Raw genomic sequence first — 14,851 nt, 5'->3', positions numbered from 1 at the left:
AACTAACTGTGACCAATATAGATCCCTTCTTTCAATTACAGCATGACATTAGGGGTAAAACAGGGGGGTTAGATCCCGTGATCCCATAATATTGTCACTAATCAATAAATCACTTGAAGGGTCAGTTAACCGGTGGCAACAAGATTATTACAAGGAATGGAGGCCGCCTGTATTAAACTAAGGTTGAAAAATTAAGATATGTTTAATTTTTGAAAGACGTCTCAGAGGATATCTCATTTGTACCTCTTCCGACAGGCCTACAAGCTGCCGTAACCCTCAGTCCGATACAGCGCCGCACAATCAGCTCTGCCCTCATCTACTGTCTCCTCACCCATCCCCTGTAGACTGTGAGCCCTCGCGGGCAGGGTCCTCTCTCCCCCTGTACCAGTCTGTGCCTTGTACGGTTTATGATTATTATACTGGTACCTATTATGTAAAAACCCCTTTCGCATGCAAAGCGCCATGAATTATATGGCGCATAATAAATAATAATAATTTGTATAAATACCCGTGTGGTCAATATAAATAAACTGCCACCAAACTTAATCCTCCGAAATAGGGAAGGCTTCTTTACAGTTAGAGCAGGTAGATTGTGGAATGCTGTCTACAAGGGGTAGGAATGCTAGATACCATCACAGCTTTTAACAGAAACGGGGGAGGGCGATTCCCTCAGCACCAATAACATTGTTATAAATAACTTAGTGACAACATGTAGAGCTGGGCGGGACGCCTGTTACCTGTGACGTCACGTTATCCTCCCTAGGGGGACTTATCCCACCCCGCATTCCCCATCAGGGTACTCACCTGGTGATTCAGGAAATGACAAGACGACTGGATCTAGATCTACCCACGTAACGCCTGCTACGACGACGCTCACACCTATCCAAGGGTTAAGATGACAGACTCCGGACATGGTGGCTACCCATGCCAAAGCTTGCTACCGTGACCCCTGCACATGACCGTACAACGCGATAGTCGGCACCGCACCCACCGCCGCCATAACATGCTGAAATCCCCTGTGTGACAACGGGGCGGGGCTGTTAACAGTCACCATTGTCATAATGTCAAATGGAGTGTGTTTTGGCCTGGGAGGGGGCTTGGTGTAGGTGTGGTATCAGCAGGAGGGAAAACACGCCACCTGCTGACTGTTGCTTCTTGCCCCTGTTCACTACCAGCCCCCCTCAATTTGAACATTGAAGTCCTAACAGAATCCCTTAACCCGCCCGCTCACTGGGAGACCCACATGGTCCCTGGTTCATTCCCAGGCTAGCCCCCTTGGCATTCCCGGGGCATACAAACGGAGGGGAGGGGAAGTTCAGTGCGTGTGGGATGGGGTGATTTGACTCTTGCAGGTTAGTGCCTGCATACTAGATTCTCCCCTACCGTGCCTCCAACCTGCGCTGTGACAGGGACTGCACTGAGTCTGCACTTCAATTAGGCTGTGTGCCTAATTCATGCGTCCTGCGTCCCCTGCACAGTCTATGGAGACTGTGTAGAGGCCGTACGCACGTTGCATAGTAGAACGCAGCGATTCAGCTGTTGCCCGAATCGCTGTGTTCTAAGAAGTGACATGTCACTTCCGTGCGCTTTGCCGGCAGCTCCTGCTCTGTCTATGGCAGGAGCTGCAGGCTGAGCGCACGTTCTCTACCGGCACCATGCGCCTCAGAACGGAGCTTTTCAGCTGCGCTCTGAGGCACACCTTTTAGGTGCCGTGCAGAGCGCACACAGCCCTACCCAGCTCCTCCTCGGCACTGGCGACGGTGTCTGGTCGGCGGTTGCTGGGCGGCGGGTGGGCGGGGCCAATGACAAAGAGCGCGAAGCGCTCTTTTTCAAACTTAATGGCGGCTCAAGCTGACCGGCGGGCGGGTAGTTCCCTCAGAACGCCGCTCGCCGGCGCACGTAGCTTGAGCCTCAGCAGGGAGGGAGCCGCTCATAGCAAACAGCGCCGTGAGCAGAACGCTTTCCTCCATGCTGATTTTAGGGGAGGAGGGGGGGGGTGGGAGGAGGGGGGGGGGGTGGGGGGAGGGGGGGGGTGAGGTTGTTAAATAATGGCGAGCACAAGCGGACCAGCGGGCGGGTAGTTCCCTTAGAACGCCGCGCTCACCGGTCACACATCGCTTGTGCCTCAGCATAGAGGGAGCCGCTCACAGCTAACAGTGCTGTGAGCTGAAACGCTTACCTCCCTGCTGATAGCTCTCTTACCGCCTCCAGGAGCGGGTCCCTGTGTCCGGCTGCCCAAACAGGTCCGGGTCCTGCAGCCGAGAGGCTGGAAGCTGGGCAGCACGGTGATATGTATCCAGGAGGCGGGGCTTAGGCCAGTCACACCACAGGAGGCGGGGGCGGCAGGTCAGTGTCTTTCTAGGGGGAGACCTCTATTTAAACATGCATAGGGGCCAGCAGTCAGGGGGCAGCATCTCAAGTTTCTGGCTGCAGTGCCCCTCATTGTGTTATAGCCCACGTGTCATGATAACACTTGTACCATCTTTTCATTTAGATTCCACCTACAATTATTTACCGATTCCAGTTCTGAAATAGGCTTTCATGATCTACTCACTAGAATTCTCAAGTGCATAAGGTACTGAGACATATACATGTTCACACCATTATAAAGAACAAAGTATAAACATTGAGGTTTTTCTCACACCCATGTTCCTGTGTTCTTTGATATGATATGTGTTCATTTCCTTCACTATATAGGATTGCAAGTTTTCCATTTGTACCTTAATGGCAATGACGCTATACAATTGAACACATATCATCCTGTTATCCATATAGGTGTGTATTTACCTGCTTGACTATTTTTGGTTGTTTGATCCAGAATGTTTCTCCAGATAGGTCATGTGGAAATTTTCTTTCCTCAGTACAAATGTTTTCACTATGGCTTTGGAAAAATTTTTTGTATGTGCATCATGGTCATTTGACCCATTGTACTCTCAAGTAGCAATATATTGTACTGTTATGTTGTACTATGTACTAATTACGTGTTTATATGGTTTTGTAACCCTTTATGATCTTAGATAACTTTATCCTTGATAAAGACCTAAAAACAAGGTCGAAACGTTGGATGAATTATCCTTTTGCACAAATAAAGAATTTTCAGCATTCCAAGAGTTCTTTTCTTACGTTATTGATCACTATAGTGTGCCAGAGCTATTTCTATTGAATTGACTCTTATTTTTTCTGAGCACCTGCTATATACACAGTGACCCAGACATATTCAAGTTTCATTCAGAAGGCAGAGGGAAGCCTTAGCAGCTGAGCCTATATCTTGGCTTGTGAGCATTAGAACAGGCCGGCGATTACAGGGTAACATGAAAAATGTCCAGCTTGCATTATGACTAGAACATGACAATATCCTTTTAAGTACTAACCTATGATGCGTTCCTAAGCAGTTGATGTTATATGTTCTACATTTCATTTTCTGCATACTTTACAAGTAGTAGAATTTGCTTTGATATAGGCAACTGGATTTTCACAATGAAAAGGCAAAGGATAACGCCCGAAAAAGACGCCATACATTATGTCAGTGCCATCACTGACAAACCTGGATTGACCATGAAATACATCAATCCCCTTAAAGGTGAGTTAAAACAAGTTTTAACTAAATTGCCTTAATATTGTCATGCATTAGAATGACTGTCTTAGGTAATGATAAATATTTTCTACAGGAAGAGGAGTGTTTGCTGAAACTGAAATCGAAAAAGGGAGTTTTGTTGCAGAATATCGAGGCGAGCTCACGTATGCACTTACGATGGTAGACAACTACTCGAGATTTATGGTTGTGGTACAAGTCAAAGATCTAATGGCCCATACTGCAGCGAAGGTCTTCCAAGCACACTTATGCAGACCTCATGGCTACTCAGAGAGAGTCCTCACAGATCAAGGCACAGCCTTTGAAGCGGAAATCTTCAAGGACTTCTGCAGCTTTTACCGATGCAGGAAGATGCGCACTACACCCTACCATGCTCAAACCAATGGTTATCAACCTGCTCAGGACTTTACCCCATATTCCAGATGTGGCCTTACAAGTGATTTATAGAGGGGTAACAATACGTTGGGATCACCGGATCTAATCTCCCTTTTTATACACCCTAAAATCTTGTTTGCTTTAGAATAAACAATAACATCATAAAGGTATAGCAGTACCGTTTCAAAGTTTCGGTGTCCCAAGCAGCATTCCATCAGCCTCTGGAAGGTTCCTGGCAAATTGCACAGCTCGAAGGGCATGCTTTTGAACTCGCAGAGACCCATCGGGGTGGCAAAGGCGGTCTTCTCCCGGTCTGCCTCAGCAACGGACACTTGCCAATAGCGACTAGTGAGATCAAGGGTAGAAAAATAATTTGCAGTTCTCAATGCAGCTAGCTATTCCTCAATACAGGGGAGTGGTGCTGTCCTTCTTCTTTAACAGGACCAACGGAGCTGCCCAGAGGCTACAACTGTCACGGATAACCCCAGCCTCCTTCATGTTGCTCAACATGTCCTTGGTACACTGGTAATGTGCAGGTAGTTTTGGCTTATATCTCTCTTTGATGGGTGGGTGTGCACTTGTGGGGATGTAGTGTTTGACCCCTTTTATTCTTCAAAAGTCTAGCGGATGTTTGCTGAAGACTTGCTCGTATTCTTGCACTAGCCTGTAGACCCCCTTCTTGTGATGTGAAGGTGTGGAGTCAGTGCCTACGTGTAATTCCTTACACCACTCCTCTGGCTGACTTGGTGAGCTGTCACTGAATGGGTGGGCTGAAGCAATGGTGGATGCTGCTGTTTGGATAGCATGTGTATCTACTGAGAACAGCTTATCAATGGTGGCAAATCGGAGCAGCTTAATCTCTTGCTCTCCGCAGTTCAACACTCTCATGGGCACTCTTCCCTTCCATATTAATGAATAAAACTATGATGTAAATAGCATATAGATACCCCACAAATGCAGATAAAAGTAGGTTATGGGAAAAGGGGGAAGAGAGAAACAGGAAAATAGTGGAATAAAGTATACCTTCCAGGTGGGAGAGGAAATGGCAGCACAGCCAGTGGAGGTGAAGCAAGGGGAGCCTGCAACTAAAGAGTTGAGAGCGTTATCACATGGTGACTGAGCCTGATTGTAACGGGAGCATAGAGGTGCCGATCCTGTCTTACCTGCGTTGGTGTAGAAGTGGGTGTCCTGTGGTGGAGTCAGCTATGTGCAGTGGTGGCCGTGGGTTCTTTTATGTGCGACCGTAGTAATAGCTGCGCCCACTTCCTGTATGGGAGTGGAATGCAGTGAGGGTAATGGAACGCACGCCTGCGCATTTGTGTTTAACGTCGCGCATGTGCAGAACGGAGAAAAGGCTGCGCTCACTTCCTAATGAAAGGGAGTGAGACGCATCTGGGAAGGGAAGGGAAAAGATTAGGGTTTGGGGATGATGAAAGGGCTTTCTACGGGCAAGGATGGCAAAGGGTGGCAGTGACGGAAAGTCAGGCAGCCTGTCCTGTCCTGTCCTGTCCGTCCGTCTTTTTGTATCATGAATTGGAAAGACTGCAAGGGGGAGGGGAGGTGCTTGTGTCCAAAAGGAGGAGTTATTCAGATTCATTGCAGTGGGCGGCGGCTGCAAAAAGCACCATTCTTCTTGTTTTTGCTCTGCAAAACAGCCTTTTCAAGGGTTGGCTTGGGTGACAAAATGTCTTCTGTAGGCGTGGGTTTGTCTCCCTCTCCCTAAGATGTGTCCGGTATAGGCCAGGGTGCCACTCAAGGCCGTAACCAATTCGGGTTATAGCTTCTCGGCCTTTTGGCTAAGATCAAGTGTAGTTTCGGAGGACGCTACCTTGGTCGGTACTGGAAGGTGCCTGGGATTGCACGTCTGCCGGCCTTGAGGAAGTGTGTGCGCCTTCTGGTGACACATAGCCCTCTTGTGCCTGGACGGTTCCCAGGCAACGGGAGGCGATCACCTTTGTTATTTTGAAGTCCTACTGATAAACAGAAAAAAAAAAAAATTAAATCTGTTCTTATCAGTTTAATATCTGATACGTCCCCTCTCTGGGGACCATATATTAAATGGATTTTTAGAACAAGGAGATGGAAAAAATCTTGCTCTGTCCACTGCACGCATTGACCTGGTATTGCAGTACCTCCAGGACCGGTGCACCCCTTCTTAACCCAGTTTCCAAAAGCAGAACTCAATTCACCTGATTCAAATGAGCCCCATTAGTTAATTGAAAGAAAGCAAAAACTTTATATGCACCTCAATTTGGCCAATTCACTTTTCACACTTTCACCCTTTTTTTTATCTTTCACACCTTTTACTTGCTTTATTGATGCAAAAAGCTGTGCCAAATAGCAAACTCATCTCCACTCAACTTGACCAACTCTGCTATGTCCCGTGCAGTATCTTATTCTCAGTCTTATCTAGATCATTTGCAATTGAATAGAATAGATCCCTTTTGGCTGCTTATGACTGTGTAAAATATGTAGTTTTACTGGGCTGGGATGAGAGAATCCATTGAAGCATGGTGTAGGGATTGTGGTTCCTGTGTGCTAAGAAGAGAGGCTGGCACCAGCCAGAAAGCCCCATTGCAGCCAATAATCACTTAATAACTTTTTCAACTTGTCATCATATGGGAGGCCTTCCATTCCTTGTAGTAGTCTAGTTGCCCACCTTTGAACTGACTCTAACTTCTGAATGTCCTTATTAAAATGTGGAGCCCAAAACTGGTTCCCATATTCCAGATGTAGCCTTACAAGTGATTTATAGAGGTGTAACAATACGTTGGGATCACGGGATCTAATCTCCCTTTTTATACACCCTAAAATCTTGTCCCAAGCAGCATTCCATCAGCCTCTGGAAGGTTCCTGGCGCATTGCACAGCTCGAAGGGCATGCTTTTGAACTCGCAGAGACCCATAGGGGTGGCGAAGGCGGTCTTCTCCCGGTCTGCCTCAGCAACGGACACTTGCCAATAGTGACTAGTGAGATCAAGGGTAGAAAAATAATTTGCAGTTCTCAATGCAGCTAGCGATTCCTCAATACGGGGAGTGGTGCCGTCCTTCTTTTTTAACAGGATCAACAGAGCTGCCCAAAGGCTACAACTGTCACGGATAACCCCAGCCGCCTTCATGTTGCTCAACATGTACTTGGTACACTGGCAATGTGAAGGTGGTATTGGCTTATAGCTCTCTTTGATGGGTGGGTGTGCACCTGTGGGGATGTGGTGTTGGACCCCTTTTATTCCCCCAAAATCTAGCGGGCTTCCCACCGGTAACCCGCTCCCCAGCTTGGATGGATGCTGAGGGAGCCCCTTTTGCCCGCAGGCTCTGGCCCTGGGAACTGTAGCCTTGGCGGTGACTGTGCTTCCCTCTACGGTGTGAGCTGTTGCCTTCAATCGGGTCTTGACTGCTGGGAAACCCTGGAGGTTCCTGTCGCTAACGGATTTGACCGGTTTTACGGCGACTCCTAGCCTGGTCGGGGTCCGTAGGCCCTGCCGGATGGTGCTGGCTTCTCTTCACTCCCCGATCTGGTACCGGCGGGCCACCGCCCATCCCCGGTCCGTACGGTTCACTCCAATCAGCCTCTCCTGCAGAAGGTCACCACCGTCTGCCAACCTTGCTGAGTGCCCGGGCCACACACCCGGACACGGTCAGTCTCCTCTCCTCTTCACTTCTCTAACTCCAAAACTGATCTCTAATCTGACTCCTTTTCCCGCCTCCAGGACTGTGAACTCCTCGGTGGGTGGGATCAACCGCCTGGCCCACCCCCTGGTGTGGACATCAGCCCCTGGAGGAAGGCAACTAGGATTTGTGTTTAGCTTCGGTGTGCCTAGCCGGAGTGTAGAGTGTGTTGGTGTAGTACCTGTGACGACCTGGCTTGTCCAGGGCGCCCATGTGGGGTGTTGGCAGTGTATTTGCGCCTGCGTTCAAAGGTTTGCTGAATGGATAACTGAACGCTGCGCTGGGACAAGGACGTGCTTGATGATGGTGTTATTTCTGAGTAGGCAACTGCAGGTGCAGGACCGGAGGAGGCTTGTTCGCAGGCAGCATGGACAGGGGATTGGCTCGCATGCACAACCAGCGAAGACGTAGCAGTGACATTAGCAAGCACTGCTCCTCGACTGTGTTGTACTTCCCACAAAGTCGGGTGCTTGGCTGACATGTGCCTGATCATGCTGGTGGTGGTCAGGCTGCTAGTTTTGGTACCCCTGCTGATGCTGGCACGGCAGGTGTTGCAAATGGCCTTTTTAGAATCATCTGGATCCAACTTAAAAAACTGCCAGACTCGGGAAGACCTAACATTTGTACAGGCACCTTGTGTCGTGTTGTTGTTCCGGGGAACGGTTGCCTGACTTCTGCCTGGAGCCACCACCCTGCTTCTTACTGCCTGTTGGGATGCTACGCCTCCCTCCCCCTGTGCACTGCTGTCCTCGCTCTGCATATCCTCCTGCCAGGTTGGGTCAGTTACTGGATCATCCACCACGTCGTCTTCCTCTTCCGCACCCTGCTCCTCCTCCTGACTTCCTGACAATTGTGTCTCATCATCGTCCACCCCTTGTTGAGACACGTTGCCAACTTCGTGAGAACGTGGCTGCTCAAATATTTGGCCATCTGTACATACGATCTCCTCATGACCCACTTCAACATGAGCTGGCGAGAGGCCAGAATGTGCGAATGGAAATGTGAACAGCTCTTCCGAGTGTCCAAGTGTGGGATCATTAATGTCCGAGGACGTGTACTCAGCCTTGTGGTAGGAAGGAGGATCAGGTTCTGAAATGTGCGGTGCAGTATCACGGCTACTGACACTTGACCGTGTGGAAGACAGAGTGTTTGTGGTGGTGCCAATCTGACTGGAAGCATTATCCGCTATCCAACTAACAACCTGTTGACACTGGTCTTGGTTCAAGAGCGGTGTACTGCTGCGGTCCCCAAGAATTTGGGACAGGACGTGCGAGCGACTAGATGTGGCCCTTTGTTGTGGCAAAATTAGAGCTTGCCCACGACCTCGGCCTCTGCCTGCACCACCATCACGTCCACTTCCTTGTTCCTTGCCAATGCCCTTGCGCATTTTGCAATGCTGTGCTGACGTGTATTCACTAGACTTGGGCGTTATATCAAAGTTTGTGCAAATTGTGCACCTGTACGCTGCCACCGACAGGCACACACGTGCGGTTTTTAAATGCAAGCACGGACGCACTAAGAACCTAACAGGTTTTAGGAGCAAAAATTAATGACGAGAACTCTGACACTATCAGCCACTGCTGACTGACGTGTATTATACACTACACTTGTGCGTTATATAATAGTTTGGTAAAAACGCACACAAGTGCACCTGTACGCTGCCACCGACAGGCACACACGTGCGGTTTTTAAATGCAAGCACGGACGCACTAAGAACCTAACACAGGTTTTAGGAGCAAAAATTAATGACGAGAACTCTGACACTATCAGCCACTGCTGACTGACGTGTATTATACACTACACTTGTGCGTTATATAATAGTTTGGTAAAAACGCACACAAGTGCACCTGTACGCTGCCACCGACAGGCACACACGTGCGGTTTTTAAATGCAAGCACGGACGCACTAAGAACCTAACACAGGTTTTAGGAGCAAAAATTAATGACGAGAACTCTGACACTATCTGCCACTGCTGACTGACGTGTATTATACACTACACTTGTGCGTTATATAATAGTTTGGTAAAAACGCACACAAGTGCACCTGTACGCTGCCACCGACAGGCACACACGTGCGGTTTTTAAATGCAAGCACGGACGCACTAAGAACCTAACACAGGTTTTAGGAGCAAAAATTAATGACGAGAACTCTGACACTATCAGCCACTGCTGACTGACGTGTATTATACACTACACTTGTGCGTTATATAATAGTTTGGTAAAAACGCACACAAGTGCACCTGTACGCTGCCACCGACAGGCACACACGTGCGGTTTTTAAATGCAAGCACGGACGCACTAAGAACCTAACAGGTTTTAGGAGCGACAATTGCTGAGAAGTCTGACACTATCAGGACTGTTTTAGACTGTGTACACCAGCCCCAGATATGATGAAGGCTGGTATACGGTCACCACTAGGAATGGCTATATACCCTGCCTGCCTGCCTGCCTGCCTGCCTGTATACTGCTACAATAGTCCTGACAAGGACTCTTTTGGTCACTAGCCTGTATTCCAACCTGGCTATACCCTGCCTGTATACAGCAACAATAGTCCTGAGAAGGACTCTGCTACTGTACTCCGACCTGGCTATACCCTGCCTGCCTGTATACAACTAGAATAGTCCTGAGAAGGACTTTTGGTCACACTGTTTGCAGCCCTGCTACGGAAATAGCTATAAAGGGCCGCAAACCTTTCCCTGAAGCAGCGACCCTCTCCCTGCACTGACTGTCTGGATAGCTGTGAGCAGAGCACAGCGCGCCCGCCGGTATAAAGGCTCGGTCACGCTGTGCAGGCCGGCCAATCACTGCAATTCCACAACTAACAGGGCTGTGGCATTGCAGTGGTCTGCCAGCCAATCCCTGCATGAGGGCTGGCTCTCAAAAGAGCGCCAACATGCAGGGATGAAGACTACGAGTACAGCACGAGTATCGCGAGATTACTCGGTCCCCGTCGAGTAGACCGAGTACAGTGATACTCGTGCGAGTACCGAGTAGTAACAAGCATGCTCGCTCATCACTATTTATTAGTAAAATGGCTTACACTCCCCTTTTTTCCACTTTTTTCTTCACTACTTTTATAAAGAAATTTTTCCTTTCTTTATTCTTAATGCAATTTTATATAGCAACACCACCATTTTTTGCCACGAACATAATTTTTCTTGTCCGTCATCCCGTTCACCCTTACAGGGTTGTGGACAGATGCACTTGTCACTACACTTCTAAGACTCAATACAGGGTCTGGAGCTCAATGCTCCCTTTTTGTTTTTTTTTTCTTCTTTTTTTTCTTTTTTTCATTTTGTCCTTCTTCTTCTTCTTTTTCTGATTTTTGTCTCAAAAAGCTGATGAAATTTGAAACACTATACCCCAGTGATTTTATAAATGTTTCTCAATATATCACTTGAGAACTTTTATGGCCGGTATTGTAACAGTTGACCATCCCGGCAGTATTTGAAATACAGCAGTCAGTCCTCTGACGTAGCTCCATATGTGTATATATAGAGGTTCTTCCTCCTTTGATTGCATACTGTTCTTTTTTTGCCCTGATGAAGGAGACAGTGATCTCTGAAACACATTGACCGGAAAAAAGAATAAAGAGATGAAATAATTAACATCAGTTTCCTTTGGTGACAGCGCGGCACGCACCCGATTTTCCTCCTATACGTTATTGCTCTTCTACTAGGGGCTGCGGCTGTCGCCATTTGTAACGTGCATTTAGGGGTTGTGACTGGCACAACCTTAATAGGTGAGTGCAACTACTATTAATTATTTGTTACCTTACCAGGTAAGACCCTAATTTGTGCGTCTGCTCCAGAGTTATTTCCCTGATTATTAATATCTGACAGGCAGTGATTGATCCTGCATTCTCACCTTCCTCTCTGTTGCACATTCTTATTGTTCCTATATGCTCTCTATTTCCATCAGACTTTTTTTGTCCTTCGGTGGGGCTCTAACATATGTGCACCATTTATTATTTATTTTTATGGATTCCTTTCTTTTTTCATGCTAGCGTTCATTATGCAGTAGTCATTCATGATATATCTTATATTTGTGAATCCATTAGGGCTCTATATGTCTGGTGCATCACATTGGGTCTTTTCAGTGCACAATAGGCACCTTTTTCTGTTATGCTCTGCTGCCACCTTATGGACATCCTATCAGTGATGCCAGAAAAAAATGGACATGTCTCCGTGCAGCAATCACGGACACGCGGGTACGCCGCACGGAGACACGTGCAGTGAAAAATCACTGATGTGTGAGCAGACCCATTCATTATAATGGATCTGCGTATCTCAGTGATTCTGTTATGTTTAAAAAAAAGCACAAACGTACCAGAATCACTGACGTGTGAAACAGGCCTTATAGTGTTTTGATTTATGTATGTATTATACAACTTCTGTGGATCTTGTATGAGTGACTTTTCTTCATTTTATTGGATTGTTTTAAAATATTGAAATAAAGTCACGCTTCCTATGCATCCTTTTGTATTCTGATTGGCTACTATAATACAGTTTTTAGGCACTGAGATCGATACCAGAGGCATGGTCTTCCGCTTACCAGAGGATAAGCTCAAAAGGCTAAGGGACATAATAGAAGGGTTTAGTGCTGTTAAGAAGGTGGCATTAAGATAAATGAAATATATCTTCTCGGTCTTCTCGTTTTCTTGCTGAGTTGTGCCAATGGACAGAGTTTTTTCTAGACATTTGCTATTGGAAACTCAGGGAACCAAAGCTCCTGGATAGAGTTGAGCGCGGTTCGTGGTTCGTGGTTCTCCAGTTCTAGGCTCGAGTGATTTTGGGGCATGTTCTAGAACGAACTAGAACTCGAGCTTTTTGCAAAAGCTCGATAGTTCTAGAAACGTTCGAGAACGGTTCTAGCAGCCAAAAAACAGCTAAATCATAGCTTGGTTTCTGCTGTAATAGTGTAAGTCACTCTGTGAATCAAACTATTATCACATTTCAGTGTATAGTGTGCGTGAACAGCGCCTTCAGATCACTGCTGTTTCTATAATGGCGATCGCCATTTTTTTTTTTTTTTTCTTGTCTTCCTTCCCTAAGTGCGCGCGTCTTGTGGGGCGGGCCAGCATGTCAGCCAATCACAGACACACACACAGCTAAGTTGACTTTGAGCCAGAGAAGCAACGGCATGTGTGATAGGATCTGCATGTCACATGTCCCTGCATTATAAAACCGGACATTTTCTTCACGGACGCCATTATCTGCCTTCTGCGTCTTTGGTGTCAGACATCACTGTCGCAGCTCCGTCCTCCTGAGTCCTATAGCCGATACAGCTGTATGCGCTGCATACACAGCGTTAGACAGCATAGGGAGAGCACTTTATAGCAGTCCTTTTAAGGACTCAAACCGGCAGGGTCAGAGAGCCATACGTGACAGGTCCTGCAAACAGCAACAGCATCTGTGTAGCCAAGGTCAGGGATTTCCTCCCTGCATTTCACCATTAGGAGGGAATAGAAAGGCAGGCTTCCATTCCTCTACCCAGAGCACCACAATCCTGCCACTGTACCCTCCTGTCCTCTGCACACTCCAACTCATTATAACTAAGCCATTATACTAGCAAACACTCAGTGTACCTAGTGGCATCCTATCTGTGGCTATTGGACTTTGCTATAGTCCCACTAGTGCAAAGACATTTGCAGAGCACGTCTGCCTGCATTGCACACTCCAACTTTTTTAAACTAAGCAATTTTACTAGCAAACACTCAGTGTACCTAGTGGCATCCTATACGTGGCTATTGGACTTTGCTATAGTCCCACTAGTGCCAAGACATTTGCAGAGCGCATCTGCCTGCGTTGCACACTCCAACTAATTTTAACTTAGCCATTATACTAGCAAACACTCAGTGTACCTAGTGGCATCCTATACGTGGCTATTGGACTTTGCTATAGTCCCACTAGTGCCAAGACATTTGCAGAGCGCATCTGCCTGCGTTGCACACTCCAACTAATTATAAGTAAGCCATTATACTAGCAAACACTCAGTGTACCTAGTGGCATCCTATCTGTGGCTATTGGACTTTGCTATAGTCCCACTAGTGCAAAGACATTTGCAGAGCACGTCTGCCTGCATTGCACACTCCAACTTTTTTAAACTAAGCAATTTTACTAGCAAACACTCAGTGTACCTAGTGGCATCCTATACGTGGCTATTGGACTTTGCTATAGTCCCACTAGTGCCAAGACATTTGCAGAGCGCATCTGCCTGCGTTGCACACTCCAACTAATTATAAGTAAGCCATTATACTAGCAAACACTCAGTGTACCTAGTGGCATCCTATCTGTGGCTATTGGACTTTGCTATAGTCCCACTAGTGCCAAGACATTTGCAGAGCGCATCTGCCTGCGTTGCACACTCCAACTAATTATAAGTAAGCCATTATACTAGCAAACACTCAGTGTACCTAGTGGCATCCTATACGTGGCTATTGGACCTTGCTATAGTCCCACTAGTGCCAAGACATTTGCAGAGCGCATCTGCCTGCGTTGCACACTCCAACTAATTATAAGTAAGCCATTATACTAGCAAACACTCAGTGTACCTAGTGGCATCCTATACGTGGCTATTGGACCTTGCTATAGTCCCACTAGTGCCAAGACATTTGCAGAGCGCATCTGCCTGCGTTGCACACTCCAACTAATTATAAGTAAGCCATTATTATAATTATTATTATTATAGCGCCATTTATTCCATGGCGCTTTACAAGTGAAAGGGTATACGTACAACAATCATTAACAGTACATAACAGACTGGTACAGGAGGAGAGAGGACCCTGCCCGCGAGGGCTTACAGTCTACAGGTAATGGGTGATGGTACAATAGGTGAGGACAGAGCTGGTTGCGCAGTGGTCTACTGGACTGAGGGCTGTTGTAGGTTATAGGCTTGTTGGAAGAGGTGGGTCTTGAGGTTCCTCTTGAAGCTTTCCACGGTAGGGGAGAGTCTGATGTGCTGAGGTAGAGCATTCCAAAGTATGGGGGATGCACGGGAGAAATCTTGTACGCGATTGTGGGAAGAGAAGATAAGGGAGGAGCAGAGAAGGAGATCTTGTGAGGATCTGAGGTTGCGTGCAGGTAGGTACCGGGAGACTAGGTCACAGATGTAGGGAGGAGACAGGTTGTGCATGGCTTTGTATGTCATGGTTAGTGTTTTGAACTGGAGTCGTTGGGTGATGGGAAGCCAGTGAAGGGATTGGCAGAGTGGCGAGG

The 14,851-nt window shown here is 47.3% G+C and overlaps 1 pseudogene; it reads left to right on the top strand.

Annotated features, from left to right (window-relative positions):
- Positions 1–5,914: 5,914 nt before the first annotated feature.
- LOC142262724 (U2 spliceosomal RNA) lies at positions 5,915–6,121 on the top strand (annotated as a pseudogene).
- The last annotated feature ends 8,730 nt before the right edge of the window (positions 6,122–14,851 follow it).

The sequence above is a fragment of the Anomaloglossus baeobatrachus genome, unplaced genomic scaffold (assembly GCF_048569485.1).
Source record: "Anomaloglossus baeobatrachus isolate aAnoBae1 unplaced genomic scaffold, aAnoBae1.hap1 Scaffold_2493, whole genome shotgun sequence".
NCBI lineage: Eukaryota > Metazoa > Chordata > Amphibia > Anura > Aromobatidae > Anomaloglossus > Anomaloglossus baeobatrachus.
Note: the sequence above shows the minus strand (reverse complement) of the source record. Positions and strands in the feature narration are given on the sequence as shown.